Source organism: Miscanthus floridulus, chromosome 1, assembly GCF_019320115.1.
Source record: "Miscanthus floridulus cultivar M001 chromosome 1, ASM1932011v1, whole genome shotgun sequence".
NCBI lineage: Eukaryota > Viridiplantae > Streptophyta > Magnoliopsida > Poales > Poaceae > Miscanthus > Miscanthus floridulus.
This window is the reverse complement of record NC_089580.1, coordinates 80,579,229-80,605,473: the sequence shown is the minus strand read 5'-3', so window position 1 is coordinate 80,605,473 and position 26,245 is coordinate 80,579,229. Positions and strand designations below refer to the sequence as shown.

General features: G+C 41.8%; 1 pseudogene; it reads left to right on the top strand.

Moving 5' to 3' along the window:
• The first annotated feature begins 13,607 nt into the window (after positions 1-13,607).
• LOC136459392 (protein FAR1-RELATED SEQUENCE 5-like) lies at positions 13,608-16,012 on the top strand (annotated as a pseudogene).
• The last annotated feature ends 10,233 nt before the right edge of the window (positions 16,013-26,245 follow it).

Genomic DNA, 26,245 nt, shown 5'->3' with positions numbered 1-26,245 from the left:
ACACAGCTAAAAAGAAATGCTCTGAGCTTTATTGATATCTAAAAAAGGGTCTTACAACCGTAGCCCAAAGGGCATAGTTGTACCCTTACAGACCTAGCGGAAAACTACTACCACAGGGCGGCGCTTATTCAAGGCGGGCTCTAGTACTATGGGATTAAACAACGTAGCGATAACCTATTCCACAGGCAAGCTCGAGCGCAGTCGAAACCCTAGCTTTGATGTCATCTCCTACATTTGGACTCATTACGTAACTCATAATCTTCATGGTGTGCTTCCTCATTGTAGCCTTGGTATTCCTCAGTGCTGAAGTCTGTAGGTCAACAACGAGTGAGTACTTACGTACTCAGCAAGCCCTAACCATAGGGTGGAAATAGAGGTGTGGTGGTGATTATAATTAAGGGTTGGGTCCTAGTGGAGCATTACCATCCCAGCTAGTCCCCTGGTTAGTGTCATCTCATGTTAGTTACCAGTTTCATTACACATAAAAGTAAAGCTAATCATAGTATCTCATCCTAGCATTTGCCCATTCCATGGACATGGCTATTCGAATAGATTTAAGTAACTTTGTAGAGGTGTACAAATTTTCCCACATGATAGGCACAATCCCTTCCATGATTAGTGGACAAAATAGGTCTAAGGAGACCCCGTACTCGCTTGGGTGCTACCCTAGACTTCCATATAACTCTACCACGGCTTATCAGGGGTTGGAAAACACACTAAAACTCGGGAGGATACCTTATCATCCTATCTCATAATCCTAGATGATACCACATCATCCTTTCATACAATCTTGAACGATACCACATCATCCCAACAACTCAGTGCCAATGATACCAAATCATCAAAATAATCAATAATAGTTAGGGGCTCGAACGCGTCCAAAAATCAAGGGGCTTAACGTGGAAGATCACATAGCAACCACGCCAACCGGACCATGGAAGATCACATAGCATCCATGTCTGCTCCTGATATTCCGCTGCCATCACCGGCCTCCTAGTAGAAATTATACTTCCGCCCAACGGGGTGTGAGATCAAGTCTACCCATATAGACATGTGGTTGTACGTAATATCGCACTAGGCGAGAGGGACCACGAACCGATCCTTATGTGACCGAAGCGAGCATCTCCCCGAGAACCCTATCCAGGCATTCCCGCCAAGATAAGTTATCCTGAATAAGCTATCCCCGCTCGCTCCCTATTGGTGTTTAGTTTCAGGTTTACCAAGTTTTAAGTTCTAGTATTTATTATCCTTAAGTTCATCTATATCACGGAGCTCATAAAATAACAAGAAAACAATTTATCTTAATTCAACATTAATCATTTCATAATAACCAAGCTCATATTTTAGGATAATAAATAGGCAAGTCATTCATTTATAGACAGTTAAGCAAGATGGTAGAGGGAGAGGGGAGCTAGGACTTGCCTTTGCTGTTGACTTCTTCCGGCACAATCTCGTAGTCAGGGTCTTCGCTTTCCCGGTAGTCACCGTCGTCTATCGGCGTAGTTATCGAATAAGACTACCACCAACGCAAAAGAAAAGAGGAAAATCAAACTTAGAACAATATGGCGGCACTAGGATAAATGCATAGAGCAAGATTTTAGGTGAATTTTAGAATTGGCTTCACCTAAAAAGGAGCTAGGATGCAAAAGGTATGCATTTTAGAAGTGGCATCAGCGGGTGCCCGAGGTGACGGTGGCGGCTCGCCGGAGCTTCCGCGGTGGCACCGTGCAGTGGATACGGCCCTAGTGGCCTTATCTATCTTAACTAACTACGTGTGCATACTCATGGGTGAGTGGTGAGTGCAACCTTGTACTTTGGTGCTCAACCGAGCCTTGCCGTCGTCTAGCCGGCGGCCATGGTGGCTCGGCGGGCGCGGTGCACGGCAGCAGCGCGACATAGGGGCTCAAACGACTAACCAGCTAAAGCAAAAGGAAGAGGAGGAGCTCAGGGACCAACCTTCTAGCCTAATCGACCAATGGCGCAGCAGAGAAGGAAGGAGAGGGTGGCGGTTTCAATGTCGCCGGTGGCTCCCGATTTGGGGGAAACTGAAGTAGAGCAAGGAGGAGAAGAGGAAAGGGGAAAAAGAGAAGGATATGAGGTGTTCTAGCTCATGGTGGAGCTGGCGGTGGAGAGCGTGAGGTCAGAGCGGCAATGACTGGGCCTATTTATAGGCCGACCATGTCGGTTTCGGCAGCGAGATATTTTCTCGCCCGCCGAGCTCACCCTGGCACGCAACAATGTGGCCTTGCCCACACGTGCGGCTGGGGGAGCTTGGGCTCATCCATGGTGGTACGGCGAGGTGGGTTTGTCGCCGCATGTCGAGGGAGGAGCAGTGAGAGGGAGGGAGGAGAGAGGAGGGGTGATGGTAGGGTCGCAAAAAGATCTCATGAGCTTATCACTTCGCCGGGGTGAGGCGGTGGCGGCGGGGCCAGGCAGCTCGGGTGGCAACGCAGTATTCGCGTCGCTGGCCCGAGGTAGATGATGGGCCTGATGGCCGGGGTCCACCTGCCAGCAAGAGTGAGGGAGAGGGAAGAGGAGGCGAGCACGAGCATGGGCTGGGCGCGGTGACGGGCTGGCCTAGTCGAGGAGGGAGGAGAAGAGAGGCAGGGGGAGTGGGCTGCTGCTGCTGCCGTGGGCCGAGGGGAGGAAATGAGCCCAGTGCTCATTTCTCATTTTCCTTTCCTTTTTCTTTTTCACAGATTTCCTATACTTAGTTTAAATGCAATTTGAATTCAAATTTAAACATGCATACATGCAAGGTGTACCACCATATGTTCAAGCAAGCAAGCAAACACTCAAGCATACATTCCTACATCTATGGTTTTATTTTATGTTGGCCTATTTATATATAAGTTACTAGGTTATTTAATTAGGTGAGTGGGTTATTATGCAAAGTTTTAAAAAGTTCAAATTTTTAGTGGTTTTTAAAATAGGTCAAAATTTTAGGGTGTTACAACGCCTCCATCCTACAAAAAAATGTGGTTATACATGCAGCTCAGTGATATAAGATGTACAATGGCATTTAGTAACGAAACTTACGTGGTCCACATGCTTCATGATATGTATATCGAGGGCAAACTGTTGGTAAAAAGTGATACAATACCGCGAACAGTGACATTTAACGCGTTTGTCCTTATATCTTGCCCTGAACATGATATTTACTTGTTGTTTGTACAAATCTTGCAACACCTGCATTCTAGGTTGTAACATGGGACTTGTTTGGGAGATACTAGATAAGACCCTTGCTTAAACGGACCTACACGCGTCGCCGCCTCTTTATCCTAGCCATGCTCAAATTTTAAAAAGGTCTTCCTTTGTCATGTTGTTATCTTGCAAAAATTTGCATCCTTCTGAGATAATTGAGATCTACTCCGAGAAGATGATTCAATCTTGCGAGTATTTGGTGGTGGAAGTATTTGGGGACTTAGCTCCCTATTAGGTGATGGAGGAGTTGCTTCCGTTCTTATCGTCCAGTTCTTATTGCTGCCCTTTCATCCTTATCGTCGATGTCATATTCTGTATTTGAGCCAAAGAATATGTAGCATTGTGCCATGCCACAAAGCAACCCAAGTTCTTCTCCAGTGTCATATCCTCCTCCACAGGGATATCCAACTAAACTGTATGGTACCTACCCTTAACTAGTGCAACAATGGCAACCTTGACATACCGTGCAGGAAATGAACGATAGTGCAACATAACCCCTTCGCTAGTAGGATAATCCTGACCTATCTCCACCTTGGTCTTAAAGAACTTATCCTCCATGTATATCTTGTAAGGTGTTGGCTCTATGACTGTAGCCACGAGGAATCTGACATATGCATCCTTGACAGGAAGCAGTGTGTTTCCGCTGCTACTCTATACCCAGTTTGAGCTCATGGGTCCCTGACCGGTGTCCTTTGTTGCCATAGGACATTTGCTCAAACTCTACACATAAGCAGTTTGGCCTTCAGTTACTTCTTATCAGACAACGATCACCATAAGCTGCCACTCCATCTCTTTTTGGACATTCCAGAATACTCCATCACTGCCGGATTTTGAACCGGCACAACCATACCGGCAATGATGAGGATAAGCTATCACTATCGGTTCCTACAAACCGGCAGTGTTATTTAACTTCACTGCCGGTTCTTTACACAACCGGCAACGTTCATTTTCACCAATACTGACGGTTCATAAGACCACCCGGTAGAGTTCAGTTCCAATAACACTGTCGATTTGTGTTTCAACCGGCAGTGTTGTAGTAAGAATCACTGCCGGTTTGTGACAAGAACCGGCAGTGATGGCTAAGCAAACGCTGCCAGTTTATGGCTCAAGCTGGCAGTGCCATCACTGCCGGTTTTGTTACTAACCGACAGCGATGTTTGCGACAACACTGTCGGTTTTCTGATAACCGGCAGTGATGTCACGTTCGTAATTTATTGTTTTATAATTGATTTTAATTTATATTTTTTCGTGGAATCGGGTTTCGCTTTATATACGCTATCTAGACGACAGGTACATCAATATTAAACATTACAAATGTTACTGTTATAATTCAAATGTTCTTATCCACATCTCGATCCCTCAAAATAAAAAAGAAATATTCTTGGACTTCACATATGCTTCTCGGACTTCTTACAATAATCTAGCAAGCCGCTCTGGGCCATACTGGTCCTTGTACTTCACGGATTGTCCAATGGAAAATACTCTATCTTTTTCTAATACCTCGCTAAGATGAATTTTGCCAGCTCCGATTGTAGTGCGATGATCTCCTTGTCTAATAACCTTTCGTGGTTATATTTCTTGCGTTATCGTTCAAAAAAGATGATATCCAAAGAGGAGCAGTAAATCATTTTGTTGAATTATTAACAGATATAAATAAAATAAGGATTATACACACCAACTTATCGGCTTCTTCTGATTTTCCGCCGATGTAGCGAAGCATTGCCCATATTACATAAAACCCGTATTCATTGTTTCCTGCCGGCTGTGATAGGTACTTCCCCTCTATTTCGACAACCTTGAATGGGACCGGCTTTCCACCGATATGTCTTCTTCGGACACTGAGCAACATTAAAAGGAGAAACATTAGAAAGCGGTATGTGTGATTAGAAAATAATATGTTATTAGGATCGCTTACTAATTCAGCACTGCCACCAGTGCATCCAGATGATGAAATAGTTTTTTCTTCGAGTCCCACACCTCGATCAGATTTTTGGCAAGATTAACACAAATGAAGATGAAATGGTTGCTGCAATCATAGAATCCTAATTATCTAATAATCTTAATGAAAAAAGAAGAATAAAATTAAAAGTCGAGAACACATACTCGCAGTTGTAGGCTAGAAGTATGTGGGTTTTGTTCTTCATCGTAAATTCGTCGAAAACAGCAATCAATCTCTGTTTCAGGTCTTCCACATCACATCCATGGAGGCCTAGACATGTCCTCTCATTGACTCGTAAGGGGTCCAAGAAGCCTATGTAATCCCATTTGCTTTTTAGAATGCAAAATTTTACTATACACCTATATAAAAATCCAGTATAGCCTTTTGTCTTCTCTCCGGACAACGAACCTCGACCTAGCAGGTCGATGATTATAGCGATAAGTACTCCCTTGATCGTGACATGCTCCTTTTTGTACTCGTCCCAAACATCCCGCATACCCTTTTCAAACATCTCCACTAGTTCATCGATCACTAGTTCCAGAAACACATCGATGTCATTCCCAGGTTGTCTTGGCCCTTGGATCAGTAGTGGCATCTGGATGTACGACCGCTTCATACAGACCCAAGGTGGAATGTTGAATATACAGAGTGTCACTGGCCAGGTGCTATGATTGCTTCTAACCTGGTCGAAAGGATTCATCCCATCTGTGCTCAAAGCAAAGCAAAGGTGCCTTACCTCTTCACCGATGCCCTTATAGAACATAGTATTGATAGTCCTCCAGTCATGCCCATCGGCGGAGTGCATCATCATTGTATCTTTCTTACACTCTTCGCCATGCCAGCGCAACAGCTTGGCTGACTTTGCACATGCAAATAGCCTATGCACCCAGGGAGCTATAGGAAAATACCAAACGACCTTTACGGGACCTCCTTTGGTCTTGGTACCCTCATCTGACGGCCCTTCCTTGTACCATGAAGCTTCACACTTGGGGCACTTGTCCAAGTCTTTGTATTTTTATCCACGGTACAATATGCAATCATTGGAACACGCGTGGATTTTTTCAACCTCGAGGCCGATGGGGCAAATCATTTGCTTGGCCAAGTATGTCTTTTCTGGCAACTCGTTTTTTTCTGGGAGCATTTTCCTTATTATACCTAACAACTGATCGAAGCCTTTATCGCTCAGTCCGTTTGTCGATTTGAACTCTAAAAGCATGATGTCGGCTTTCAGTTTGCTCATTTGACAATTCCTATACAATGGTGTTTTGCCATCTTGTCTTATTTTCTCTAGCTTTCTCAGTTGTCTTTCACTAAGACATCCGGTCTCTACATTACGTAGCAGCTGAGAAATGTCATCGTTATCCTTGGTGTCGTCAGCTAGCGTGTTCCTAAACACATTATTAACTCTGGCCATAGGTTCCGTGTTGACACCGGGTTCCTCGTCAGCATCGTGGATGGCTGCGTCAGGCATGTCCACATCATCGTTTTCCTGCAGAACATTCACACCAACATCGCCATGCATAGTCCATATCATATAGTTTGGCATGAACCCCCTAGTAATCAAGTGTGATCCTATAGACTTAATTTAACGAAAGTTCCTATGATTCTTGCAATCTTTGCATGGGCAGAAGACAGGGTTCGCATTCCCAGCATGGGCTTTGGCATCGGTGATAAACTGGCTGACGCCATGCATGTACCGCTTGTCCGTTCAGGACAGATGCATCCACTCTCGATCTATCTCTACACAAAAAAATACTGAGACAATAATTACAAAGAATTAATAAGAAATCGAGTTTCATGAACAACAATTGTAGCTCGAAAGTACCATTTTTGGAAAACATTATTGTACACTAATTATTGAAAAATTAAAATTGGTAGCCCCGGCCCTGTAAATTGAAAATCGTAGTAAAAAACAATTATTACACAATATTGAAGAACAACTATTCTACTCTACTTCTAAGAACTAATTATATCATCATATACTAACAATGATGATCTTGACCACCATGGAATAATTAGCTAGGAATTTAAATGTGTTCATAGACACCAACCTTTTGGATGATGAATTCACCACAATTTGAGCCTTGCACAAATGTTCAAATGGAAAAGTGTTCTCTAGAATGGAGAAAGAACTAGAATAAGAATCAAGCAATGTAGCCATCAAAACGAAGCTAATTAAGCAACAAAATCAAAGGAGTGAATGTTTGTTACTAACCTTAAAGCAAAAAGATCAAGCCATTCTTCAAAATCCAAGCACTAGCTTCCTGGTGAAGAGCAGCCACAACAATAGAGGGAAGGGTCCAAACACGCGCCTCTGTTCTCGGGATGGAAGAGGGGAGGAATGAGAGGACGGCTGCAGCCTTTTTGTGTTGTAGGCTTATCACCGTCGGTTCTTGGCTAGAACCGACAGTGATAGAGCCCAATCACTATCGGCTCTTGGCTTAAACCGACAGTGATGAGTGCCCACCAAAACACTGCCGGTTTAAACCACAAACCGGCAGTGATGTGGTCCTTCACTACCGGTTTTAGCCCAGCCCCAATCATTTTTTTTTATTTTCAAGCTCATAACCGGCAGTGAAGGTACATCACTGCCGGTTCTCACAAATCCGTCAGTGATGGTGTCGGCAGTGATGTGCAAATCTGACATAGTGTTTCTCCTCAAACGACTTCTATCCGTAGGGATTTCATCTGGGAAGCCATACGCCCATAGAATGGCTTCGACCCATAGTGTGCGATCGGGAAGCTCTTTGTTTCCTAATGCCCGGGGTCAGCTCACCATTATCCCTTTAGGCTTAAAAACACCATGAGAAACTTCCTCATGGACTGTCTGAACCTCTCGGCAGGGCCTTATAGGCTGTAGCATTCCAAAAAGACAGGGAGCCATCAGGGTTTAAGGAAACTCCCCTCACAAGAAGAAACCTTATGGAGCTATCATTCCATCCTTCTGCCTGAACCGTAACACCGCTCTAGGCCATCGTTCCACCTGCTACTCCCTCTCTAGAATTTTTCTCATGTAATCATGAGAGCCAATGCAATGGGGGTCAACATTTTTGTGGGAGTTCACCATATTTACTTTGGTCTTTGCCTTTGCCTCCTCCGATAGATTTCAACTAACAAATTCTTCCAAATACTCCTTGCTAGTTTGAGAATTTAGTCCAGTCTGGCTTGTTTCCATTCTTTACATAGTTGAAATTAACTAGTACTTAAAATACCATAATGAGTTTCCCATGATATACATGGCCCGATCCTTTGAAAGAACCTTGGTACCCTTAGGGTAAACAAACATCTCCGTCAGCTTTTCAACATATTTCTTTGATCCGGTTTGGTACCTCCTAGTCCTTATCCTTAGAAATCCAGTACCTATACGATGATGGCGATGTTATCCTTCACTATCACCTCGATGACCGTCTTCTATGGCCCCATGAAACGAACTAGCTCAATGTGCTCTTCGATCGGATCCAACAAGGTGAAAACATTTCAGCCTTTGGGCATCTTTCTTGGACTTCTCTTGGCCCTTGTGGCTAGCTACTATATGGTTGTGCCACTCTCAATATGGACTAGCACCTACACATAGTTCAAAGGAAAAAGTCCACATTACATCTCTCAACTTTTGCGAAAGTCTAGTTTTCCTCTCTGAACTCTAAAATCGGGTAAACCACCTCCATGAACTTTTAAAACCATTCGTTTTACCTTCCTGACCTGTTATAAATGGTTTTTAAAGGCGGTTTTATCTTTTTTTATTTATTTCGGCTGAATCTTTGAAAAATCATAGTAAATCATAGAAAAAACATAAAATAGAAATTCTAATTTTTTTGGACTCCACATGAGTAGATCTACACAGTGAATATATAATATGGTATACTTTAGTATAATTTTTTTGTTGTAGCTTTAGATCTATACTTTTCTGTAATTAATTTATAGCTGTAGTTTCTATGGTCTAATTATGGTGAAATTTTTATGGTGAACTAATTATTGTATGCTTGAACTGTAGTAAAAATTTTATACTCATTATATCATGTATAACTTAGTTATAGAGTTATAAATACTTTTTAACAAGAATACACCTAAATAAATCTATAACTAAGTTTTATATTATGTATCAAAAGACTGCACTATCATGAAAGAACGTATACATTCATGACAACGGACTCATCAGTTTGATATTACATCAACAGAAAACTTCAAGGGTTTCATCACTTCGTCTGTTGAAATCTAGTTCATGAACCTAATAAGGCACTTGCTATATATTTGATATACTTGGGTGTCCAAATTGGTCAGCACTTGCTTTCCTTTACTAGCTACATTGTTGTTTCGAATCGGAAATATATATATGCACATCATGATAATTAATTAAATTCGAATAGGAATATGCTTACGCTCCACGGTCTGCTTCTCATGCGACCTCCTCTCTGCCGGCATGTCCAAGGGGCCGAGAAACAGCCTAGAAGAATCAAGCATGTGTGCATACACGTACATATCACAAGGCACGTAAATGTGTAGAACAAAATCATTACAACATGAATACAACTATTGTACTCCTACGCAGAGAATCCTCCATCCCAGTGTGCAGATGCATATGCACAAACACAGAATCCATGGAAAAATCTACTACTCCCACTACCAACTCTTCTAACTACTCCATATCTACTATGGGTAACAGTTCTTTTTACTCCTATTTGACATCACAAATCCATATAATCAAATTTCACAAAACCTGATCATTAATGTGTACTAGTTTGTCTTTACAAATGCATGCTTTAATATAATAGAAGTATAGAGTTTAAAATAGAGATAGCTAAAGGAACGGATTGCTGCCAAATCAAAACATTAAAATAATGAACACTGATGTCAAGAATATTCGTACCTAGCACTACTACAAAAACTATTTGTAGCAACACCCTGCTTTCTTTGTAGGGGCGGCTCTATATTGAGCTGCCCCTACAAATGGTTGTCAAATGAGCCGCCCTTATAAATGGATTTGTAGGAACGGCCGGTGTTATCAGCCGCCCCTATAAATGGCCCGATTTGTAGGGACGGCTCTATATCCAGTCGCCCCTATAAATCGGATTTATAGGGGCGGCTCAATATTGAAGTGCCCCGACAAATAGACGCCGAGTATTAAAATTAAGCACTAAAATTCAAATTTTGTAAACGACCTCGGATGGAGAAACAACCAAAATAAAAGTTGTACATCTTGAAAAGTTATGAAACTTTGTAGTTGACAACTTTTTGATTTGAAATCATCTTGTCAAGGAAAACTATGTTTGAATTTTCAAAAATTTGAAATTTGAATTTTTTAAACGACCTTGGATGGACAAACAGTAAAAATGAAGGTTGTAGATCTTGAAAAGTTATAAAACTTTATAGTTGATAACTTTCTCATTTGAAATCATCTTGTCATGGAAAACTACGTTTGAATTTCTCAAATTTTAATTCAAATTTTATAAGTGACCTTGGATGAAGAAACTACCAAAATGAAAGTTGTAGATCTCAAAAAGTTATAAAACTTTGTAGTTGAGAACTTTTTCATTTGAATTAGTTTAGGGCCTCAAATAATCAATTTATGCTCAGTTTAGTATAATATATGTGGGGAACAAAAATGGAATATAAACACAAGTGATCGTGAGGTGCAGTGGTAGAGGAGTTTACGCGTAGGGGCGGCTCAATATCCAGCCGTCCCTATAAATCGATTTGTAGGGGCGGCTGATAACACCAGCCGCCCCTACAAATCGATTTGTATGGACGGTCTGGGAACCGCCTCTACAAATCAGCGATTTATAGCCACCCCTTCATAGGGGCGGCTGGCAAAACCGTCCCTACAAAGGGTTACGAGCCACCCCTAAAAAAACATTTTTTACGTAGTGGAGCATACTTGGCTCCAGATAATCCTCCACCTCATTGTCAGGACCTATTTCTTGTACCGCCGATTCATGTGCATCCAGGTTCCTCTGCTTTGGCACAATTTCAAAGAGATCTGAGGAAAATTATATTCTTGGTAGTATAGTTTGTGAAATAAATATCTCCATGCATATATGTACTATATATAGGAAGAGATCTGAAAAGAAACCGCACCAGAAGAGTAGTGCTGCCGAATGTACCTGCAACAGAAACAGCTTCTTAAATTAAATTCAAGCCAGTTGATGAATTGAAGTACGAACTGATAAACAGCAACTTTGTCATCGTACAGCATGTACCTCCTAAAACCTCGTACATATTTGCCTCATTCGCAGGCCCTGACGTTAAAAGTTGTAAATCTATGTCATCGTCGTCTTCCATCTGCTGATCTGCAGTATGCATGTACAAAACAAAATAATCCATCAACACCTGTACGTACACACACCGTCAAGTACAAGTTAACCATGCTAGTAATGTAACTTTACAATTTAGAAGAGTTCCAAATAAATGTTACAAATCATGAGAGAAGCAGTAAGATATGACTAATACCTTTTTTTTTTTTTGAAGCATCTCTTTCGCATGACTTTTCAGTTAGTCTACTACCTATACTATATTCACATGCATGCATGTTTGGGAGGCTATATATGTACCAGCTGCTTTAATATATTTTCATTGCATTGCCTCATGTATACAATTCACAGGCGTCACTTGTAGATGCATATACATGCACAAGCATGTCATGCCTACAAAATAACTTATTCTGTAGCCACTTTGAGTTACGATAATTACTATGTTAATTTACGATATTATAGTAACTCCTTATTAAGTGGTTTATTATATATAACGTTATGGTAAATATTCCCATATGTTATAGTAACCCAATTATCGTAAATATGTATTGACATTATCGTAAATTAGTATATAGAATTATCGTAAATGGAGGTGGCTACAAAATAACTTATTTTGTAGATGGCTACTGAATATACTCTCCCTATATATATATATATGTCCAAATGGATTATTTTCTAGTTTTCAAAGCATAAAATATATTCCAGATTCCAGACTAGGATCGGATGGAAAGTTGGTACTGGTGCCTTAGTGCTCCTTCCAAAAATGGAAAAAAGGGGGAGACAATCATAATGATGAGACCTATATATCTATACACACACACGGAATAATGAACATAGACCTGCAACAACACTCTTCACGGGGATTATACAACTAGGCTACCTACTAGTAGCTAGTGTTGTAAAATGGCTTGCTTTCATTTCATTGGCTAATCCAAATTTTAGTGTGTTCTAGTAGTTGTTCTACACATGAAGATGTATAATGCATGGTAGTAGTAATATAACTGTAAAAACTGAAGCGCGCGCGTATGATCAGGAGATAGAAGGTTAACGCACCGCCTTAATTGTCAGTTCTCAGTTGACGACGACGACGACTCGCGCGCGCGCAGGGAGCTCTCCCGTCGTCAGGTCCGCCGGAAGCCGGCCCGCTGGAACCCGGTGGAGGCGGAGGCGCCGGCGACGAGCTAGCTAGCCATGCGCTGCTCGCCAGAGTAAGTGCAGGTAGCTTGGGCCGCCAGGAAGCGGGGACGCGCGCGCCAAGCAGTGATTGATTGATCAGCTCATGCTAGACGGCCACACCCTGTATATATAGGCAAACGAGGCACACTGGAGTCGGTTGCGAAGTTTCCAGGATGTTTCGCTAGCTCATGAATCATGATGATGCGATCGTCCGTACGTACTACCTCGACCCAAAATAAAAGCATTTGTGGCTATGCACGTGGAGAATTAAGCACATTTGAATTAAGTGCATACTCAGAAACTTGACGTATTTATTTTGAGACGGCAAGCTCACTGTTTCTTGGCCATGAAGACTTGCCGTGATGCCGTTCAACGAGACGACTGCAGAAACTGCCGAATCCACCGGCAGTATAGTACTATACGAGTCGACCTGTGTTAGGCGTGTGCCCGTGGCAAGGCTTTGCTTTGCCGGAAAGAGATCCTCTAAAGTCGGTCTTCATGACTGCTGCCAGCAGTCACTCTATCGCTGCCGTTCAATGCCATCCAATGGAGCAGCTGAGTCCAGGCAATACCCACTTCGCACATGCATGTTTTGGCCCAATAACATGGCCTGCTAAGCGGAAAAAAGTAGCCGGCGGCGTTCCTCCTCTTTTGGCGCGGACGCGGCTTGTTTTAGCGCGGGGGCTGGAGCCGGGACGAACAAGGCGAGGCAGCGATCATCGACTGCTCGTGCTATGCTGCCATTGATACGATCAATTGGTGGAGTACTCTGCACTCCTAGATCTTTCTCTCTACTTAGATTTTCGTTGTTCTAATCTAGTCATCGCTGGCATCCCTAGATGTGTTGATATGGATTGAAAGAAGTTCTTTGTCTGCGTGAAAACGAAACCTGCATGTTTCAGATGGTAGAAAATAGGTGTGTAATCATGATTGTTTATTTTCATCATCAGATTAGATTAATGGCTTCACACAAGTATAAAGTCTCCAATTTAGTTGCTCAGTTTAGCACCAAATCATTTTTGTGTTGTAGGGAGAGTTTGATTCCTGATTTGTTACCTCAAGTTGGCATGGAGTTCAGTACCATAGAAGAGGCCCGGATATTTTGGGTTACCTTTGGAGGTCAAAAAGGCTTTGAGGTTAGAAAAAAGTATGCAAACAAAAGAAAATATGATGAAAAAGTTAGATCTTGCAGATATGTTTGTGCAAATGAAGGTCATAGAGTGCAAGATAAAAGAGATCATCTCACAAAGTGTCCAAGAGCTGAAACTAGAACTGATTGTCAAGTCCGCATAGGTCTCATACTAGACCGAGAGAAGGAAAATTATAAAGTAACTGATCTGATTTTGGAACACAATCACACCCTTCAATTACCGCAAACCTCACACTTGATGGTGTCTCAAAGGAAAATTTCAGAGTTACAAGGTTTTGAAATTGAGACAGCTGATGATGCAGGAATTGGACCCAAAGCTGCACATAAGTTGGCTTCGATCCAAGTTGGTGGCTCACTTAATCTCAGTTACACTCTTCGAGATCACAAGAACTATTTAAGGGGCAAGCGTCAAAAAGAGATGGCATATGGTCAAGCAGAAAGCATGTTTATGTATTTTTAGGAAAAAATTGCTGAGAACCCGTCATTCCAATATGCTTTGCAAATGGACCGGGAAGAACAAATAGCAAACATTTTCTAGGCAGATGCTAAAATGCTCACTGACTATGTATATTTTGGTGATGTTGTCAGTTTTGATACTACTTTTGGAACAAACAAGGAGAGTAGGCCTTTTGGTGTATTTGTTGGGTTCAATCATATTAGGGAAACCATGGTTTTTGGTGCTGTTCTCATGTATGATGAGACATTTGAGTCCTTTAAGTGGCTATTTGAGACTTTCCTGAAAGCGCATAATGGCAAAGATCCTAAAACAATCTATACTGATCAAGATGCTGCAATGTGAAAAGCAGTTAAAGCGGTCTTTTTGGAGTCTTCGCATGGTCTGTGCTCTTTTCACATCATGCAAAATGCTGTTAAACATCTAGCTGAACATGATGATAAAGAATCAGCTACTTCTCTAAAACAAGAAGTCGAAGGCAGCAACAAAGAACCAAGTATTCTCTCAGATTTTAGTGCATGTATGTATGAGTACGAAGATGAAGAAACATTTGAACAAGCATTTAACAGCATGAGGACAAAGGTCAGCAAGCAAACCTGGTTGGATAGTATATACAAGGTGAGAGAAAAATGGGCTGAATGTTATATGAAGGGTGTGTTCACATTAAGGATGAGAAGTACACAATTAAGTGAGAGTCTAAATAGTGACTTGAAGTGACATTTCAAAACTGATTTTGATATCATTCGATTTCTTAAGCATTTTGAAATGTTCGTGGAATATAAAAGAAATAATGAATTGAATGCTGAATTTGAATCAAGGAAAAAATTATCTAGGCTCAAAATGAGGACACCTATGTTAATCCAAGCTAGCAAGCTATACACACCAACTATTTTTGAAGCTTTTCAATTGGGACTCTTGATGAAAATTTTACCCTTGAGAAGGAGTACAAAGTTACTGGTGATCCTTCAGACCAAACTAGTACATGCAGCTGCGGACAGTTCAATAGAATCGGAATATTGTGTGGCCATGCTCTAAACGTCCTTGATTCGATGAATATCAAGTCACTTCCAGCCCAATATATATTGAAGAGATGGACACGGAAAGCACGCAGTGGGACAGTACAAGACAACCAAGGCCGAAACATAATAGAGAATCCAAAATTAGATGATATGCTTCGCTACAAAAATATGACTTGCAAATTTCTCAATTTGGCTCATCGAGCTGCCAGTCATCCAAGATGCACCTTATCAGTGAACAACACACTTGACATGCTTAGCAAGCAAGTCGAGGAAGAAATCAATGGTTTTTCTAGTGCTGTGGATCCAGTCATTGTTCCCATAAATATTGCTCCCCCCATTGATTTGGTGAGTACAGCAAGTCTAAAGAAAAAGGAGGTGGAAACAAAAATCTCGAAGCGCAAAAGAAATTGGCTTGACAAGAAGCGCAAAGTAGCAAAGAAGGGAGGCAATAAAAAGGGAAAAGGTTCAAAGGTATGTAATAACACAAAATATAATTGATTATCTTTAGTTGTGTTCACTTGAAACATGTTCGGTTTTTTTATTTGAAGGAACAAGAAACTAAAAAAATGCCAGAAAACAGCAGAATAACAGTCAATGATGGCGTAATGGTTCAAAATATTTCTCTAGTACTTCTTTGCCCAAGGAAGGAATGTCTGAACCATACATGGCCATCAATACCTTCTCTCAACTATTTATGGTAATATTTCAAAGTAATAGACTGTTTCTCCAATCACAGATTCTGAACCATACATGTCTGAAACATACATGTCTGAACCTTTTATTTTGTAGGGGGCAATCAAAGATGATGTCATTGCTGAATTCTAGTAGTATGGGTATTTGCAGTAGGAAGGATGTCTTTTGCCTCCTTAAACATAGATTGTTTTGGAGTAGCTTTTGCATCTGTGGTTGAAGTATAAGGTAGAGGGAATTGTAAAGTTCATATGACCAGCAACAAGATCATATACACCTACTAGATGCCAGAGAACAGCAGAATATTTTGTGCATCTCTAAATTTGCAACACTCAGCAATACTTTTTATCCAATTCTAGGATAATTTACAACAAAATGGCAATCTATAAAATTTGCATGATTTTGATGCTTTGGACAACCACAAGTTACACACTTTACAAGCTCTTACACAAATTGCACTTTACAAGCATTCTCTGCGGATTGTACATAGAGCATTAGAGATTGAGAGAGCTCCTGGATAGTAGTCATGCTGTAGCTAGTCAAGCTCCTAGACAGCAGCCGTGCTCCTAGACAGCTCCTGGACTAGGTGGAAACGCTGCAGGCCGGTAGCATCCAGGACGACGGCGACGCTGGGCAAGGGACGGCGACGGGGAGATGCTCGGCCTGGGAACGGCGACGATGATGCCTGCAGCAAAGGGATGGTGACGGTGTGGCTCTGGGGCGAGGGGATGGTGATGGCATGGCTCTAGGAGAGGGGTTAGCGATGGCGTGGCTCTAGGAGAGGGGATGGCGATGGCGCGGCTCTCCACGACGAGATGGCGATGGCGCGGCGCTCGAGCAGAAGACGGCAGCGATGATTTTCCTATCCATCACTACGCCAGATTTGGACATCACTGCCGGCCTCATCACTGCCGAATTTGTGAGAACCGGCAGTGATATACCTTCACTGCTGGTTATGAGCTTAAAAATGAGAAAATGATTGGGGCTGGGCTAAAACCGACAGTGAAGCACCACATCACTGTCTGTTTGTGGCTTGAACTGGTAGTATTTTGGCGGCCACTTATCACTGCCGGTTCAAGCCACAAACCGGCAGTGATTTGGCTCTATCACTGTCGGTTCTAGCCAAGAACCGACAGTGATAAGCCTACAGCACAAAAAGGCTGCATCCATCCTCTTCTTCCTCCTCTCTTCCATCTCGAGAATAGAGGCGTGCATTTGGGCCCTTCCCTCCATTATTGCGGCTGCTCTTCACCATGAAGCTAGCGCTTGGATTTTGAAGAATGGCTTGATCTTTTTTGCTTTAAGGTTAGTAACAAACATCCACTCCTTTGATTTTGTTGCTTAATTAGCTTCGTTTTGATGGCTACATTGCTTGAATCTCATTCTAGTTCTTTCTCCATTCTAGAGACCACTTTTCCAATTGGACATTTGTGCAAGGCTCAAATTGTGGTGAGTCCATCATCCAAACGGTTGGTGTCTATGAACACATTTAAATTCCTAGCTAATTATTCCATGGTGGTCAAGATCATCATTGTTAGTATGTGATGCTATAATTAGTTCTTAGAAGTAGAGTAGAATAGTTGTTCTTCAATATTGTGCAATAATTGTTTTTACTACGATTTTGAATTTATAGGGATGGGGCTACCAATTTCAATTTTCCAATAATTAGTGTACAATAATGTTTTCCAAAAATGGTACTTTCGAACTACAATTATTGTTCATGAAGCTTGATTTCATATTAATTCTTTGTAATTACTGTCTCAGTATTTTTTTGTGCAGAGATGGATCAAGAGTGGATGCATCTGTCCCGAACGGACAAGCGGTACATGCATGGCATTAGCCAGTTTATCACCGATGCCAAAGCCCATGCTGGGAATGGAAACCCTGTCTTCTGCCCATGCAAAGATTGCAAGAATCAAAGTAACTTTCGTTAAATTGAGTCTAAACGATCGCACTTGATTACCAGGGGGTTCATGCCAAACTATACGATATGGACTATGCATGGCGAGGTTGGTGTGAATGTTCTGTAGGAAAACAATGTTGATGTAGCCATCCACGATGCTGACGAGGAACCCAGTGTCAACACGGAACCTATGGCCACAGTTAATAATGTGTTTAGGGACACGCTAGCTGACGACACCAAGGATAACGATGGCATTTCTCAGCTACTATGTAATGTAGAGACCGGATGTCTTAGTGAAAGACAACTGAGAAAGTTAGAAAAAATGAGACAAGATGGCAAAACACCATTGTATAGGAATTGTCTAATGAGCAAACTGGAAGCCGACATCATACTGTTAGAGTTCAAATCGACAAATGAATTGAGCGATAAATGCTTCGATCAGTTGTTAGGTATAATAAGGAAAATGCTCCTAGAAAAAAATGAGTTGCGAGAAAAGACATACTTGGCCAAGCAAATGATCTACCCCATCGGCCTCAACGTTGAAAAAAATCCACACGTGTTCCAATGATTGCATATTATACCGTGGAGAAAAATACAAAGACTTGGACAAGTGCCCCAAGTGTGAATCTCCATGGTACAAGGAAGGGCCGTCAGATGAGGGTACCAAGACCAGAGGAGGTCCCGTAAAGGTCGTTTGGTATTTTCCTATAGCTCCCCAGGTGCATAGGGCGTTTGCATGTGCAAAGTCAGCCAAGATGTTGCACTAGCATGGCGAAGAGCGTAAGAAAGATACAATGATGAGGCACCCCGCCGATGGGCATGACTGGAGGACTGTCAATACTATGTTCTATAAGGACATCAGTGGAGAGGTAAGGCACCTTTGGTTTGCTTTGGGCACAGATGTGATGAATCCTTTTGACCTGGTTAGAAGCAATCATAACACCTAGACAGTGACGCTCTGTATATACAACCTTTCACCTTGGGTTTGTATGAAGTGGTCGTACATCCAGATGCCACTACTGATCCAAGGGCCAAGACAACCTGGGAATGACATTGATGTGTTTTTGGAACCCGTGATTGATGAACTAGTGGAGATGTTTGAAAAGGGTGTACCGGATGTTTGGGACGAGTACAAAAAGGAACATATCATGATCAAAGGAGTACTTATCGCTACAATCACCGACCTGCCAGGTCGAGGTTCATGGTCCGGAGAGAAGACAAAAGGCTATACTAGATGTGTCGAGTGCTTGGATGACACCAATGTAGTAAATCTGCCAAATAACTCAAAGATAGTTTATATGGGACACCGTTGGTTCCTACCTAAGGATCACCCTTACCGTAGGAACAGAAAAAGATTTCAACGGTACTATTGAGAAATGCTGAGCTCCAAAATATCGAGACGGGCATGTGATACTTTGAGAACTCAACAAACTGGAGGTTGTCCTTGGGAAGGAGGACAATGCAGTAGCAGCGCTTGATCGGAGCATTTGGAAGAAAAAATCGGTTTTCTAGAAACTACCTTACTGGCCATTTTTTAGTGTACGCCACTGTCTTGATCCCATGCACATCACTAAAAACATGTGCGCTAACACTCTTAACACCTTGATGGACACCGGGGGACATTGAAGGATTCACTAGCCATACGCCTGGACATGCAACACTTAGGAATCAGGAAGGAGCTGCATCCCGTGGAGCTAGAGAATGGCCAGTTTGAACTTTCGGTTGAGCCATGGATATTGAAGAAGGAAGAAAAGCGTGCACTTATTTCTTTCTTCAATGAACTCAAAGTCCTGATGGGCTATTGTGCGAACCCAAAGAGTTTCGTGAACATGAGAGAACTCAAGTTCAACTATGGCTCTATGAAGGCCCATGACTATCATGTCATTATGACTCAGCTGCTCTCTATTGCCCTACGTGGTATCCTCCCCCCCAAAGGTCCGCGCCCCAATCATAAAGCTTCGCTCGTTCTTCAATGCGATCTAAAAAAAGTCATTGATGTGTCCACACTAGAGCAGCTGCAGCGGGACATAGCCAAAACTCTCGTTAGGCTTGAGATGCATTTCCCGCCGACTTACTTTGATATCTCATTGCATCTGCTCATTCATCTTGTTGACCAAATTAGAGCCCTTGGCCCAATCTACCTACATCAAATGTTCCCTTTTGAAAGATTAATGAAAGTTTTTAGGAGGTATGTTAGGAATAGATTCAGGCTAGAAGGGGGCATGGTTGAAGGATGGTCAACGGAGGAGGCCATTGAGTTCTGCACATATTATCTAGACATCAAAAGGGCCGGAGTTCCATAATCTCGTCATGAGGGAAGAATACGTGGCAAAGGAACTATCGGAGAGAAATCTGTTACAGTAGACGACCCTATTTCTTTCAGATAGGCACAGTTCACTATTCTCTAGCAAGCCGAGGGTGTGATGCCATACATTGATGAGCACAGTCAATCGCTACAAACTCTATATCCGAGCTGGTCATGGGCTTGGCTGGATAAAAAACATAAGGAGGAATTTGTCAACTAGTTGTGACATCGCTTGCTTGGAATAAAGTTGGGTAATCAACTGGATGCCTTAGCCAAGGGACCTTCAAGTACATATCTTAAGTACCAAGGGTACAAGATCAATGGATTCACATTTTACACAAAAAGCAAGATGGAAAGAGCACATACCAAAATTGTGATGTTCGTTTCGATGCTCACAACGAAAACGGCAACGTGCAGGTGACATACTATAGTTTCATAGAGGAGATATGGGAGCTAACCTATGGTCCATTGAAGGCAGCTCTTTTTCGCTGCCAGTGGGTCCGGCTCGAGGAAATCAACACTGATAGCGAAGGGTTCACTACCGCTGATCTCACTATAACCGCATACAGAGATGACCCCTTCGTCCTTGCAAGAGATGTTATGCAAGTCTTCTATGCAAGGGACAACTAGACAAAAGGAAGGCTAAAAGTAGTCCTAGAAGGGAAAAGGAAGATTGTCGGTGTCAATGGAGTGACGGACGAAGAAGACTACAGGGGCTATCAGGAAATGCCTCCATTCTGGGTGAACGTACCCCTACCTATCCTTCAAGAGGGTGATGAACCTGCTTACGTATGGCTTGATCACAATGAGGCCCTCATTGTTGATGCACCTAAAGATAGTTAGATTATTATTAACTATGTAATCATTATGCACATAACCATGAAGGATGTTTGATCCCGATGAACCTCTCATTTCCTCTCTCCTCCTCGTTAATACTCTGCCAACTCAGCAAATATGCCGACGTATCATAGCAATTAATGAGAATGAAAGTTATTTAAAACTACCATTGAGACTGACCTTATTACTATTCAAACACTCAATTAGACACCCGACATAACATTTCTAAACTTTACTCTCTGAATTTAAACACCAGCTAAATATAAATATATATGTCTAGACTTCCGATAGAAGGACATTGGGGCAGCCATTCTCTTCTGAGCTACTACTAGTAGTGAGGGATCCATAGCTCCTCGGTGCCACTAGTCCCCAACTAGTTTGTAGTCCCTACTTGCAATACTCAAAGGAGCCCAACCCACAGTTGGTATTGAGCAAAGGTGTAGTAGCTCCATTTCTCCTCCAACCTTCATTGATCATTGATGTATGTGCTCCTGGAGATGTGAATGGGAATGCCTTTGGCTTGTGTGTTGACTGTTGAGTGATCCATTTACTTGATGCGTGTACTGTTCCAGTCTCCAGATCAGGCCAAGATGAAGAGGAACGCTAAGAAGGACACAGAGAAAGAAGGTGCAAAGGCGCCCCCAATGACCCACGCTCGAATCTCAGGCATGCCAAACTTTTTAAATTTTTCATTTATTTATTATGTAGCAGTAGTGCGTTACAACAGGATAAAAGAAAAAGAACAACTAATTCTAACGTAATCCATATTCTAGCATAGTGGTTAAGGCTCCAAACTAAGAACCCGAGACCTGGGTTTGAATCCTAGGCTTGGGAATTTTTTTAATATTTTTTATAAAAAGGCTGCGATGGTAGGCTCCAAACCAACAGTGATTTTTTTTATATTTTTTTACTAAAAGGATGCGATGGCGGCAGGGCCCTTCACTGTCGGTTTTGGTTTTAAAACCGGCAGTGATAGCTTCTATCACAGTCGGTTGCTCGAACCGACATAGAAGGCCCCATTCACTGTCGGTTTTTAAACTAAAACCGACAGTGATGTGTAGATGCTCCTCACATGCCAATAGTGCTCCCACTAACCACAACAGTAGGAACACTGCTCCCAACTACCCCAACAACTTTAGTTCAGAAACAAAAATGTACCACGACTGCTAGCCCCTATAAAATGACCCTCAGCTAGGAGCTAGCCTCGCCATGCATGTTGGTTTTAGTCAGGCCTTATCAGCCATGATACAATGTTGTTCTCTCACAACAAACCACAGATATCGTTATGCGTCGTAGTCCACAAAAATGGTGCACACAAGAGGTACTAGAAGAATGCTACTGAAGATAGAGCAACGCCGAAGATTTGAGATGCCACGAGGTTCATAGAGCCATCCGCTGTGGTGCGCATCTGGAAAAAGGCTATGTACAGACAAGGCGGATTCATCGATGCCACCTTGTCATCTACAACCGGTATAGCTCATAGACCACCTCAGTGCTGCTGTTTGACCCTAATTGGTGCTAGAAGAATGCTACTAAGGTGGTTACATTATAATGTGTTGATACACATTGATTGTAACATTGACCTGTATGCAAATAGGTCTTTGTTATCGTATATGGAATTTTAGTGTAAGGTCTTTGTTATCGTATGTGTAATTTATTTCTACTATTTTTGTTATTTTTTGATGTATTTCATTACTATGTAAATAAATATATCATTGTTGTTAAAACTTTCCCACTGTACTATCTAAATAAATATATCATTTACATATATGCACCTTCACTGTTGGTTCTACTTACAAACCGGCAGTGATATTAACTTTCACTGTCAGTTCTATTTAAAAACCGACAGTGATGTCCATGCCCCCTATATAAAACAAACCGCTGGCCACATACATCGATCCCACCCACCTACAAACTCTCACAGTCTCATTTCTCACATTTCACTCTCACTTCTCACAAAATCCACTCTCTCTCTATGTGATTTGGTCATGGCTTCTGCATTTTTAATGGTATTGATATGTTGTCTTCTCCAATATTCTATCTATATTCATTTGATCTATATTTATATTCATATTTCTTTGCATTCTACATTTATATATATTCTTATTCCTTACATTCGATCTATATTTAATTATGTTGCCACATTTTACTTGGAAGAATTTTTTGTGCATATATTTTATGTTCATATTTTTTTGCATTTTATCGATCAGGTGGTATGAACAACGGACCTCCCCCACCACAAGAATCAGGTTTCCACCCTGGCGATGAGCCATTCGCTCCTAATGTGGCCATTCCATGGTTCCGTGTTCCAGCTATTGTATGAAATATTTTCTAATATCTTTTGTTTTTTTATGCTAACAAATAAGTGTAATTAGTTTAATATCATTGTTGCATGCATATATGTCACAGACTATATCCCCAATAGATTGGCTGCGAACAGCAGTTAGCTGGTTTGTTATCTTGGACATTGTCGAGAACACGACATCTAATGCAAGTGGTCGGCTATGGATGTGTGAACTTAGTTTTTTCATCCCTTTGAGGGGTGCAAATCATCAAAACCATATCCATGAGATGGGAAGATAGAGCCTGAACGTGATAAGTGCCCAATGCAGTGCCGTGCGCATCTGTTTAGAGACACTTTGACATGTTTGCTATGATGTGCCTGATTTCTCGCACTTCAAGGCACTTGCTTTGAATGCTGGTGATATCCCCGTCCCGCAAGCAAGAGAATGGTTTGTGAGCTACAACCGTGCGGATGTGGTAAAATGGTCACTTATACCTGAGTCATGGTTATTTGTTGTTTATTATTATAATAACATTCTCTAATTTTTTTCTTTTTCTCCGCATGTAGATTGCGCTCCACGACCTTACCTATGCTGCATGTGGCTTGTGGGCCGTTCTAGACCAAGCTACGGAGCAACTCGGGTACGATTGGGACTTCTGCAATGGAAACCTCGGCCAGCTCGCCATAGAAGGACGCCAGTACTACATAAGGATTACTAACAGGTGCAGTGGTCATTCAATAGGTTACATCTATGGCCGACCATTCTTTCGGTATTGTGAGGCATGAGAGAGTGCACTCATACGGGCATTGGACTTCATCGATACAAGCGGATACATAATCCGTGACATCAATTACCATATATGGCTACATAGGCATGTTAGTGTGCGTGACCCGTTCAAACCCGACAGTGATTCTGATAGTAATTAATGTTTATTTAGCTGGGTTTTCAAGGTCGTAGTTTAATTGGGTTCTAATTTTAATTTGTACGACTTTGTGTTTAATTATTGTCATGCATGTAATTCGTGTAACATTTGTTGGGCAACTAGAAATATACATTTCGGTGTCACATTGGTTTCAAAATTTTTCTTAGGCTTGCATGTGCCACGTGTGAAGGAAACACCTAGTTTTGGATTTTTTGGAGATAGTTTGCTATGTTCTGAGGTTTAATTAAAATTTCACACGACAACACCGATTTATTATAGGTTGAACTGAGTCTACCTATGAAAAGATCTGAAATGGTGCCAAACTTTTACACAGGCTGTAATGTGCCCTAGGGATAAGAATTTTATGGAGGTCGATGAAAAAATCTATTGGGTCCAAGATGTAATTCACCCTTTTTTGTCTCATTCAACACAAAGAAAAATATGTTACTAAAAATGATCAGAAAACCTCAGATCTTGTTTGGGACCTTAATTTGGGTATACATGCTTGCCAAAAAAATTTCAAGCCATTTCGATGTAAGCGAAGTATACATTCTTCACAGAGGTACATGAGCCCTTTCATTAAACCATGACTATACATATAGGTTATCAAAGTTTTTGTGTTTCAAACGCATTCCGGTGTCGTATTGGTCTCAAACTTTTTCATAGACTTGCACATGCCATGTGTGAAGGAAACACCTAGTTTGGGATTTTTCGGAGATGGTTTGTTACTTTTCCCGAGGTTTAATTGAATTTTCGCACGACAACACCGTTTAATTATAGGTTGAACTGAGTCTACCCACGAAAAGATCTAGAATGGTGCCAATGGTGCCAAACTTTTACATAGGCTCTAATGTGCCCTAGGGATAAGATTTTTGTGGAGATCGACGAAAAAAATCTATTGGGTCCAAGATAAAATTCATCCTCTTTTGTCTCATTCAGCACACAGAAAAATATAATAAATAAAAAATTGATCAGAAAAACCTAAGATCCTGTATGGGGTCTTAATTTGGGTGTACATGCTTGCCAAAAAAATTTCAAGCCATTTCGACATAGGAATACACATGCTTCTATTTATTCAGTATATAAAAGAAATTTTTTAATATATATAAACATCATTATTGGTTTGAAAAAAAACGACAGTGATGAGACAAAACCGATAGTGATACTGGTTATCACTGTCAGTTTATTTTAAAAACCGACAGTGATATATAAAAATTAAAAAAAATTGTGCTAGCCCTTGGGTTCGAGCTCGGGTCTCGGGCTGCAGAGTTTTGAGACTTAACCACTACGCTAGTATAGGATGTGTGCTAATGCTAATTTATTTTTTCTTTTTGACCTTTAGTCCACTTAATAAATTATAATATTAAACCAAAAAAATTAGGCCGCCAGGATTCAAACACGGGTCTCGGGGGCTAAGCTACGGGGTCTTAACCATTGAGCCAGTCGGAGGTATTCGAAAGAAATGAAAATGTTATCCTACTTAACCCCTTACTGCTACACCCACATCACTACCGGTTTGAGGATTGACATGGCAGTGATATTTCCTCATCACTATCGGTTTAGAATTACAACCGGCAGTGATGAACAATTTCTTAAAGTCATTTAATAATTTATAAAATTGAAATAAAAAATTTGGGCCGCCTAGGACTCGAACGCGAGTCTCGAGGGCTAAGTTGCGGAGTCTTAACCGTTGAGACAGTCGGAGGAATTCAAAAGGAAGGGAAAAGTTATACTACTTAACCCCTAACTGGTACACCCCCATCACTGCCGGTTGGAAGAATGGCCCGATAGTGATGGCTCCTCATCACTGTCGGTTTATTATTAGAACCGGCAGTGATGAACCTCATTGGTATATAGCAAGGCACGGGTTGAAATCTTCCAAATTCATTTCAACCCCGAGCCAACCCCTCCCCCGTGCCATCGAAACACCACCCCACACTGATGGGCACCACCGCGCCTCGGCCACCATTCCCAGCCCCATGCTCCTCTTCTTCGACGCCGACGCCCGTGCACCACCCCACGCTGGAGCACCGCCCCATGCCGTCGACTGCACCATGCTGGAGCACCACGCCGTCCGTGCCCTCACTCCTCGTCCACAACGCCGGGCGTGCCCCTC